Consider the following 11,629-nt stretch of genomic DNA (forward strand, 5'->3'; position numbering starts at 1 on the left):
AATACCCCTTCTACCCATTTGAGAATTTTCAAAAAGACTCACATGGGCACCCGCTTGCAAAAGGGGTGCAACATGTGCATTTTTTAACAAATTGCCAACTTTCCCTATTTACAAAAATAGAAAATACCTACATGGGGTTGGCTTCTGTGATCATCGCAAAATTTTTCCTCTTTGCATTCCTTCTCTTTTCCCTTCTAACCTCTATTTCCCTTTTTAAAGGGGAAATAAAAGACTAAAAAGAAGAGAAAAGGGAAAAGAAAGAAGAAAGAGGGAAACTCTTTTGAGAAGGTCTCACTTGACCTTAATTTTGAAAAGATTTAAAAAGATTACTCGCCTCCGTTTTGAAATATTTGCGGGAAAAAGGGAGAGACGGAGCTCGCTCGTCGGTACGAGGTTCGACCATTTTTGGTGCCTTTATCAGAGGTAATCAAACCAATGATCGAATTTATACCTTTTTGCTTTGCTAAAATATCATCTAAAATTTTATTCTAAGTCTAAGAATGCACAAAGAATCATGCTTGTGAAAATGTGAATGCAAAGATGTATGCTTTTGAGAAGAATGATTTAGGATTTTTCAGATGATCTTGAAATAATTTTGATAATACGGTGAAGAAATGGTTTTTGAAAGTTGAATCCAACTTAGAACTTGAGATGGATCTAAAAAGAAATTTGAAGTTCTAAGTCTTGGAATAATTAGAGCTGGAAAAAATAAGTCTTTGAATTGAAAAGAATGAAGAGAAAGGGGGTTTTGAAGCTAAGATAAAATTTTTGAAGTAAAAATGAAGTTTCAAAGTCAAAATGGACTTTGAATTTGAATTTGATTCCCAAGAATCGATTTTGAAAAGGGATCTTTGGTTTTGAATTTTGAATTCAAAAACTAAAATAAGAAATTTTGATTTGGAAATTGAATTTAGAATTGGAAAAAAGTGGTTTTGGAAAATAGAAATTGAAATTGGAATCTTGAAATCCAGACAAGATTTGTAAATGGAATTAAGTCTGGAATTGAAAATCAATTTGGAAAATGGGGTTGAATTTGAAAATTTGAATCCTAGATGGATTTGGACTTGAAATCTGGAATCCAAGATGGAATTTGATTTTTGAAATCCGAAACCCAAGATGAAATTGGATCCAAAATCTAGAATCCAAGATGGAATGAGATTTGAAATTTAGAAGATGAATTTGGGGAATCCGGATAGAATTTGAATTTTGATTCAAGAAATCCAGATAGAACTTGAAATTGGACTTGAATTTAGGGAAAATCAGATTTTGAGATTCAGAATCAATCTCAAAGCCTTGATTTTGGATAATGAATTGAATTGAGAATAAAGACTCAATCTTTAGATAGAACTTTGGAGATTTTGAAAAATAAAGAATAAACTTGATTTTAAACCTGAATTTTGAAACTGAGAGATGAATCTGGGATTTTTAAAGTTTAAATTGAACTTTGAAATACGATTTGGAGTATTGAATTGATTTTGAAATTGAATCCTAATCCTCGAAATGAATTTGGAATTCCAAAGTTGAATTGAACTTTGAAATCTGATTTGAATTGGAAATTGCATTTTGAATATAAGAAAAAATTTGAAATCTCAAAGTCGAATTGGACTTTGAAATTTAATTTTGGATTTTGAGATCAGATGAAAAGATGAATTAGAATAAAAATTTGAAGATTGGGTTGAGAAACGAAGAAGATATTTGAAAATATATCTAAAAAATCACTGGGATTTTGAAAAAGAATTTTGAAAATATGATGTAATTTTATCCTAAATGATGAATGAATTAAAGAATTTTGAAAATTGGATATTGAAAAGCATATTTTATTCTTTAAATGAATTGAAATAAGATTGAAAATATAATACATCTTTGACTATGGTCATAAGATGTATTATATGATAATCGTATTTAAATTCAAGTGAAGAATAAAACACATTTTTGGTGCCTTTATAGAATTTAAAATGAAATTAACTCTCAATATATCCTGACTACGACCATTGATATACACTTTGAGTTAATTTTAAGTTAAATTATGATAAAAGAAGAAAAGATTTAGAACTATGATGATTTTTTTTTTGAAAAGAGACCTAGTGTGGATCCAGTGTTATTCCATAAAAGATAAAAATCCTAAGCATTGTTCACATTTTGACTATGGCCATCAATGTGGGTCATTTGCTTAGGATTAATTACCTCTTATTAGAATAGTGCACGTACCATTTGTGTTTTACCACTATAGATTTTTTAAATAAAAGGGAAAAATGACATGAAACAAGTATTTCTAGAAAATATGCATGCTCATACATTCTAATCTAAATAAAAAATTCTCATTAAGATCTATCTATTACAATTTTTGAATGGAATTGCAATTACAAAAATTTTTAAATCACAGAAGGGGGATAATTTTGCATATTTCTTGAAAAACAGGGTGAGTACAAGATGAAAGATGCATATAGGAAGCAGTTTACAATACATCACATTGAACTTAAAATGTAATTACTAAAACACTCAAACATGTACTTTATACTGATGGAGATGCCATGCAAATGATAAAATATTCATTGGAATAATGTTTTTAAGCTAATGAAGAGTGAATATCATAATGTATATGCAATATCCTAAAATGATGGTAAAAAAAAAGGTATTGAAATGATATCCTCAGTTAATTAGAATATATATACATCATCTAAAAGGGAGTGTAATACTTGTATTTGATGATGAAATGGAGATGGCTATATTAATACCTATATTAAAACTAGTCATGTATTTATATATCTAATATGGATGTAAGCATATGGTTTATGATGATAGCAAATGAGGGTAGATGCTACAAAGAGGATACAACAAAAAGGAAATTTACAAGTACGCAGCTGGTGAGATACATATGTGCACGATGGTGTTAGTGAGGTAAACATGAAGAAGGCAAGTGCTATGGTAGGTGCTAGTGCTGGAGTGGATGTACAAGTGACTCAAATGATGATGAGAAGGATCATATTATGAAAGGTTAAATAGAGATGGAGAAGGCAAATGGTGTTGTTGGGAAGCTGGAAGTAGGGCTTGAAGATGTTCAGCAGATGGGACAGGATGAGGTGGATGTTGTGAGGTGATGACAGGTGAGTGACAGTAGGATGATAAGGAACAACTGTAAGGAAGGATATGCTGCAGATGGTTGTTGTGGATGTTGTACATGCAGCAGGGTATGAGTAGTTGGGAATGAAGCTGATGGACATTGTGAAGGTAAGTAACTAGGAGTGAAGGAGTGATCAATTGTGGGCAATGTTGTCAAGAGTAGCAAGTGTGTGAAGTGCAGATGGAAGGAAGTAGTGATGCGGTGTTTGCAGCTGTGGGAGAAGGCGTGCAACACTGTGTGAAGCAACAGACAGATGCAGAGCATGTCAACACTACTGAAAATGCAAGGAAATAAAGAAGTTCTATACGGATAGTGGAGTAATTGCAAAAATTCTGGGAGGGTATTACAGCAGATATGCTCTCCAGTGAAGTTGAGAAAACACTATTACTGTTAGAAGATAATAAGGAAGTGAGGACACAACAGTAAAACATTGTGGTGTTGTAATATGTGACGCAGGATAGATATGGCAGTGTTGCCATGAAGAAGCGACTGAGGTGTATGTGTGTGCTGGTAGGGTAACAGAATGAAAAATAAACACTGTAAGGTGCTATGTGGATGGAATGGTATGTATATTGATAAGTATAACAAGCAGTGACACAGTAGTGAAAGAAGTAACAGGAAAAATGCAACATACATGATAGTAGACATATTGTTACTTGCAAAAATACAACTTTCTAAGGTTCGTAGGCTGTATTCGTGAAATTCTTCACCAACTTCTAAGGTACTTTCACAATAACCAATCAGCAAGGGGACACAATCACCAATATGAGGCTCAAATTGATATCCAACAACTTGACTCAGAACACCAATCATCTGAATGTTTGCATGAATTATTCCAGGTTTTAGTCACTTATTTTGCAATAGATAAACAACTTCGATTGATCCAAAAAAAAATGCTAAGGCCAGGAAAACACTTTTTTACCATACCAAAAGTTATAACCAAAGCCATGAACCATGCTGTAACAAAGACCACACACATGAAAGTAATAGCATAAGTATTTCCAATCAAAGTGATATCCTAAAAAAATAAAATAAAATAAGGATAACAACTACGCAAAGACCCATGAGAATCCAATTCATTTTTGGAATATAAATCTGCCCATATGTCCATCTTGAAGCGTGGACAACCTTCTGCGAACTTCTAGGACCCTTCTTGCAAGGATCTAATTCAAGCATAGATATATGCTAGAATAATGCTTTATGCACCTAGACAGTGAGATACCAACGAGAACATATCCAACAGAGTGTGTTGAAATAACAATAAAGAAGGAAGTAACACAGCAAAAGAAGCAAGCAATCGATGTCAGGAACCAAGTTGATATGACGCAAAATCGAAATTGATAAACTATAACAGAGTCCAAGGGTTTTGAATGAAACAAGATGCTAAAAGATGATGTTAACAACGCAATAATACAGCAAAATGATGGAACCTTAACAGTTATAGAGGCAGTTGAGGAAATTCACGCCGGGTATTCCATTGTGGCTACTGTAACAGACTCGCCAAATGCAAAATCACGCAAATGACAGGATAACCAACTATGGAAAAGGGAGAAGTGGTATGCACAGGGGAATTACTTAGTGACATGAGAGGGGTTTTCACTATGAACCGTGCATAGAGTCTGTTCCAGATCAAACACAGACTTTCAACTTTTCACAAGCATTTTCAGAGGGATATTCTCAGTGTAACAGAAGTTTGCCTCAGAAGACTCGCTTGTAATATGATCTTTTGGTAAAAAAAAGAAATGTTGCTTTCCTATTCCTTAGAACCCACAAAAAGAAAAAAGAAAGAAAGAAAGAACTACCAGAATGATGTACCTGCGTTACATCCACTAGAACATCCCAATTTACTTGTATAAACGTCATCAATGCAGGGCACCCAACCGTATGAGGCTTTAAATGGATCAGGTGAGACAGTAACATATAAAAACTACTTTCATAATGTAAATTTTGATAGTTCTGGTAGAATAAAAGGTGATGTGTGCTAGTTAGAAACACTGAGAATTTGGTTTCTGTTTGAAAGTATGCACTACTCGAACTCGCCCATCATGGCTGAGAATAACAATGATCATGATACAACAGACATTTTATCGGGATATCAACAGGTAATTAAAACCAAAAAGCGAGAACAGGGTATCGAAAATCAACAAAGGAAATCAAGATATGAGTTAATTATCACAGCAAAACAAAAGATCAGATGTAAAAGGGAAATTGAAATGATAACAACAAAAGTGAAAATGAAATAAAATAATAAATAATGAAAAAAAAGAAGGGAAACCCAAAACAAAACGAAATATGATGCACAATACTGGGTGAATAAGAGTTTGATGTTGATGATGATGCTTAGATGAATTATGAAAGGAGAAACAACCGAATGACATCGTTCATCAGATTAAGCATATGTAGGGCGATATACAAAATAAAATTGAGGATTCAATGCAAATCAGAAACTGAAATAAACATGGGAAATCAAAATGTGAAGGAAGGATTATACATAAACAGGCAATGAAAATAAAAAAAAATGGGAATAAAAAATGGGAAATCGAGTTATAAACAGACATTCAAAATCTGTGAAAACTATAAGAATTCATGAATAAATTGAAGAATAATAAATAAAAACAAGGTGTCGGAATGCATATATTCCCTTGTTGTAGCCGTAGATGGATCGATTCTGCTATATGCAGGTCGATCTCATCATTAGCGCCTTGTAAAAAAAAAGAAGAAGAATGAGATTAAAACGAAGAGATATTGTAAAAGAAGAGTTATGGACAATCAATGAGAGGAGGAAAAGGATCACTCACCCAATGACAAGGCTTCAACTGAAGAGGGAATGGCCTCTGCTGATGTAGTGTGAGATCGACTAGTTTGATCGATCGGGTGGTATTTTTTCCAGATTCGTCGTTGCAGGGGCTCAATGAAGTTGTGCAGGAGAGGACTCTTTCCTCTCAGTGACGCTTCTGTAGTAGGGTCGATGTGGGCTGTGAGATCTCTTTCAGAAAAGTGAAGAAGAAGGGAAATTGGGGAGGGAAGAGAGGAAAAAGGAAGGAAGAATCGAGAAAGAAACTATGGTAGGGTGAAGGCGATGAAGGAGTGGAGTCCCCTGTGTACCCTTTTAAAGAGGAGGAGGAAGACTCTGGAAGGCAGTTGGAGATGAGTGGGAGAGGAAGAGGATCGAGGCGATGCCCTCCATCACCCCTCCCTGCGGTTCCTTGCAACGGCAGGCCGTTGGGAAATTTTCAAAAAAAAAATTCAATAACAGGGCTCTTTTAAAAAGTTTCCTTAAAAGGGGTTTTTAGCTAAAGAGGGGTTTTCGGTTAACAAGGGATCTTAAAAGCTATTTTTTTTGAGTTTTTGAAAAAAAAACCCTAAAAACATGAGGATTTTAAAAGATTGGACCAAAACAAGGCATTTGAAGTATTTTTGCAAAAACTTTTATAAGAATTTTTAAAATGAGGTTTTTGAGGAAAAGAATTTCAGAAATGGGGTTTCAAAATGGTTATGGGTCCGATATTTTGAAGAAATATTGAATTTAGATATAGAATTTGAGATCGGCTCCAGATAAAACCTTTAAAAAAAAAAAAAGAAATTGATTTTTTAAAGAGTAAGGGATCTGAGATCAGAATTGGATCCGAATATTCAATTTGGGTCCAAGATTGGGTTAGATATAAAAATTGCGTCTGGATTCCAGCGAATCCGAGAAATGAATGGAAATTTTATCAGAAATTGACCCAGTTATTTAGAAGATGGAGCTAGGGGCAAAAAGGAGATTTTTGGATTTTTTGAAAAAATTGGGGTGTTCACAGCTCCAACCTTAAAAGATATTTTTTATACTTTTGATGTTCAAAATGCCCCCAGAGTAGGCTATAAATAGACCCCTTGGGGTCTTTTTTCCATAAGTTAAAAATTTGAGAAATTGAGAGAATTAAAAGAATTCTCTCTTTCTCCTATTTTCTCTCTCTCTCCTTCCTTCCTCCTTGAAGTTGAAGTCATTTTTTGGGAAGCTTCAAGCCCTCTTCAACCCAAAGTAGGCCTCCTTCTTCCCTATTTTTATTTTTTTTTTATTTTTTATAATTTTAATTTTCATAGTTAGATCTCCTTCTCCTTCTTGTATTTTTAATTTTATTCAATGCATAGCACTATGGATTTAATGTATATGCATTTGAATCTCAATTTAGATCATTTGATATATGAATTTTGATCATTGATCTATGTATTTTCATTCAAGCCCTTAGAATTTTGAGATTTGATCTTCTATGAATCAAATCTCATATTCAATGGGCTAAATCAATTTTAATTTATGCCCCAATGCTTTCAATTTGATTTTTAGATATTTTAATTCTATTTTTGCATCATTTTCATCATTATCCATGACTTGAAATGATAGATCTCATGCTTGATCATTAGATCAATTCATTAATGAGATGCTACTCTACTCAATCATGTTTAGATAATATTTTTAATTCAGGTCTGATTTTAACATCATCAATTCACATGTAATTAGATGTCATTTTGATCTGATTTTTTTACTGCATCTTCATTTATGTGTTTTCAGAATCTCCATCCAAAATTAAATCATTCTGAGTTGGTTTGATCTCTCAAAAAAATCAGGATTCAGATCCTGTCATTTTGGGTCGGCCGGATTTTTGCTGAAATTAGATCAACTTGTTGGAGTGATTTCTCCCTAACCAGAGATGATTTCTCAAAATTGTAAACAGGGATGTCTCTAGCATTGAATCTAGTTTGTCCATGTAAAGTTTTATTAATTTTTATGGTGCTTTTATGCCTGATTTTGGTTAAAAACTGCAATCTTGTTATACTGTGTCATTTTATAGTCTCATTTTTAGTCCATTTTGTCAGAGTCATATCTCCCTAATGGGAGATCATTTTTGAGATCTTTAAAAAGAATTTTCTTTATCTAAATGTTTATTTCATCTCTATAAATTTTTAGCCATTTTTATGTAGTATTTCTATTTCTTTTGCATTTTAAATTAAGACCCTGTCTGTTTGTAATCCCAAGCATTGCTCAGACCTAGGATCAACTTGTTGCATTCATATCTCCCCAATGATAGATCATTTTCCAAATCTGTAAAAAAGAGTTTCTTCCTTAGAATGTCTAGTTTATGCATGCCAATTTTCATAAACTTTTATCTCCTTTTCATTTGTCATTTGGATAAAAAACCAGAACTCTATCGATTTTCTTTCATAGGTTTTGACCCGATTTGATTGGATTGGATCTTTCTAATGTTATCTTTCTTCTGTGCATGTCTAGTTTATCTCTGTAAATTTACAGAAATTTTTATAGACTTTTCATGTTTGATTCTGATTAAAAATCAGAACCTTGTCATTTAGCCTCATTAAGTATTACTTAAATTTTGTTTCAACTTGTTTCAATTAGTTCTCTCTAATGAAAACTCATTTTTGAGATCTGTAAAAAGTGTAGTGGAGAGGCTGAGCCCCCCTGCTCCCTCTGATTTCAGGGGAGGGGCTGAGCCCCTCCTTGCTCCTTCTGATTTTAGGGGAGGGGCAGATCCCCTCCCTGCTTCCCTATTTTTACAGGAGAGGGGGGGGGTGAGCTCTTCCCTACTCTTTGTTTTTTCGACAGCCAGGGGTGGGGCGAGGCTCCAACCCTTCCCCCCTTGTCCTCATTTTCTCTGGACGGGCAGGGAGTTGGGCTCATCTAGACAGACCGACCCTACCCCTCAACCCTCCTTTATGAGCCGAGAGCCAGGAGCTGGAATCAATATTATAAATCTTGATTGTCTACATACTTGATTTTAATATAAATTTTTTTTGTAGTTTGAGGACAAAAATGATGGATAAAGGGAAAGGACTTGTGTCATCCTCATCCCCACATGTGAGTTTTGTTGCTAGTTTTGTTGATAGTTGTGAGCCGGGAGCTGGACTTGATATTATAAATCTTGATTGTCTGCATAATTGATTTTAATATAATTTTTTTTTTGTGTTTTCAGAATAAAAATGATGGATAAAGGGAAAGGACTTGTGTCATCATCAGCCTTACATGTGAGTTATGCTGCTAGTTTTGTTGATAGTTGTAGTGGGAGTGATGATATGGGGCCACTATGGGTACATGTAGATAAGCGTACAAAAATTGGAGGAGGTAGTGGAAATAAGAGATTTCGATGCAAGCACTGTGAAAGAGATTTTGTTGAGTCTTATACAAGAGTGAAGGCTCATTTGTTGAAGATACCAGGACATGGCATTTCAAGATGCAGAAAAGTTGATGAGGTAATACGAAGACAATACAATAAAATACAAAAAGAATATAAGAAGAGAAAGACAATGAGTGATTCTTGTGCAATTCGTGTGTCATTTGGAAGCCACCAAGAAGATGCTAAAAAAAAAGTCAACATAGGAGGTAGAAGAACGATACAAGCAACATTCAATATATATGGAAGGGAAGACGTGGATAGAAAAGTAGGGAGGTATTTTTATTCTAGTTCACTCTCATTTAATGCGGCTAGAAATCCTTATTGAAAGGATTTAGTAACATCTTTGGCAAATTGTAATCTGAGTAGCTATGTACCTCCAAGCTCAGAAAAACTATGAACCACACTTCTTGCAGAAGAGAGGGCAAATATGGAGAGGTTGTTGGAGATTAAAAAATATTCATGAGAGCAAAATGGAGTTTCTATTGTTTCTGATGGGTGAACAAATATTCAAAGGCGTCCATTGATTAATTTTATTGCTTGTTCGCTTAGTAACCCAATATTCTTGAAAGCAGCTGATGCATCTGGGAATATAAAAATAGAAAGTATTTGAAGGGGTTGTTTATAGAAGCCATAAAAGAAGTGGGTGATCATAAAGTAGTACAAATCATTACAGACAATGCTCGAGTTTGTAAAAGTGCAGTGTTGATTTTGGAGAATGAGTACCCTCATATTTTTTGGACTCCTTGTGTAGCACACAACTTAAATCTGGCCCTAAAGTGCATCTGCAACCCCAAAGAAGAAAATTCATAAGCATATGCTTTATGTTCATGGATTGAAGTTTTAGAAAGAAATATCAAAAGCATTAGGAATTTTGTTGTTAACCACCATCGTGCTAATGCTATATTAATAGACATTCTGACCTAAAATTGTTGAAGGTCATTGAAACACGTTTTGCATCCATCATTATGATGGTGAAGATGATTAAAAAGGTGAAGAATGCTTTTGTTAGCATGGTGACTGATGAAAATTGGATATTCTATCATGCTGATGATGATATCAAGGCTCAAGAAATTAAGAAATTCATTGTTGATGATGAGTTTTGGGTAGAGTGATATACTTTCTTCAATTTACGCAACCTATTTGGGAAATGTTAATAGAAGTTGATAAAGATGAGTTCATGCTTCACAGAGTTTATAAAATGTGGGATAATATGATTGAAAAAATACAAGTTGTAGTTTTCAAGCACGATTTTTTTTTTTTTGCATTGGATGATTTAGAAATTTTTAACCATATTCATTCAATTTTAGTCAGAAGATGGGATAAGAGCAACACTCCTTTGTATTGCATGGCACATTCTCTTAATCCAAAATAGTATGCAAATAAGTGGTGGGCAGGTGGTATTGGTCGTGTCCCTCACAATTTAGACCCAGAGCTATCAAGACATAGAAATATGTGTATGATAAGACTTTTTCCAGAAGTATATCTTCTAGATCAAATCACACAAGAGTTTGGAAAATTTTCATCTTCGAGATTATATGGACCGACATTATTCGTGAAAGAGGATGATAATATAGATCATATCACATGGTGGTCAACGTCTTGCATTAAGATTGCTATCATAGCCTGCAAGTTCATCTTGCTGTGAAAGAAATTAAAGTACATATTCTCAAATCCACAACATGAAGAGAAACAAACTCACCAGCAAGCGTGCAGAGGATTTAGTATATGTTCATTTAAATCTTTGACTACTTTCGTGAACCAATGATGAATACAAGTACTAATTTGCTCTCTTAGTTATTTGATTATTTTTTAGTTTTTTATTTAAATATACTTGTATTGTATTTAACATTTTCAAATTGGGTTTATAATGCAAACAATGAACATCCAAATTTTGGGATGTAAACCCAGAAGTGTGTGACTTCGAGGAAGAGCATGATTTCAACATGACAAACATGGATTTATCTGAGCCTAATATTCTTTCTAACGATGCATTTGATGATGAAGAAAAAAATTATTAAGATCCATTACTTCATCGTCATATACATTGTAGGATATACTTTTGGTATGTAATTATGACAATGTTAATTGTTAAAACTTCAAAATTATATATATATATATATATATTACATTTTTGCCCTGTCGCACCCCCGCACCCAAGGTTTTTTAAAGTGCCGCACCCCTGCACTCGCACCCATGTGACATAGATTTTATGCATATCTGACATGATGGAGGAATAGTTAAAGGTGAGACCAGAAGTTATAGATCCTACCTGGTTGATATTTTGAAATGATCTTTTTAAAACAAGTATTTGCAATAAACTTTGGAAAATCATCAACCAAAA

The sequence above is a fragment of the Nuphar pumila genome, chromosome 7, assembly GCF_984573655.1.
Source record: "Nuphar pumila chromosome 7, dmNupPumi1.hap1.1, whole genome shotgun sequence".
Taxonomy (NCBI): Eukaryota; Viridiplantae; Streptophyta; class Magnoliopsida; order Nymphaeales; family Nymphaeaceae; genus Nuphar; species Nuphar pumila.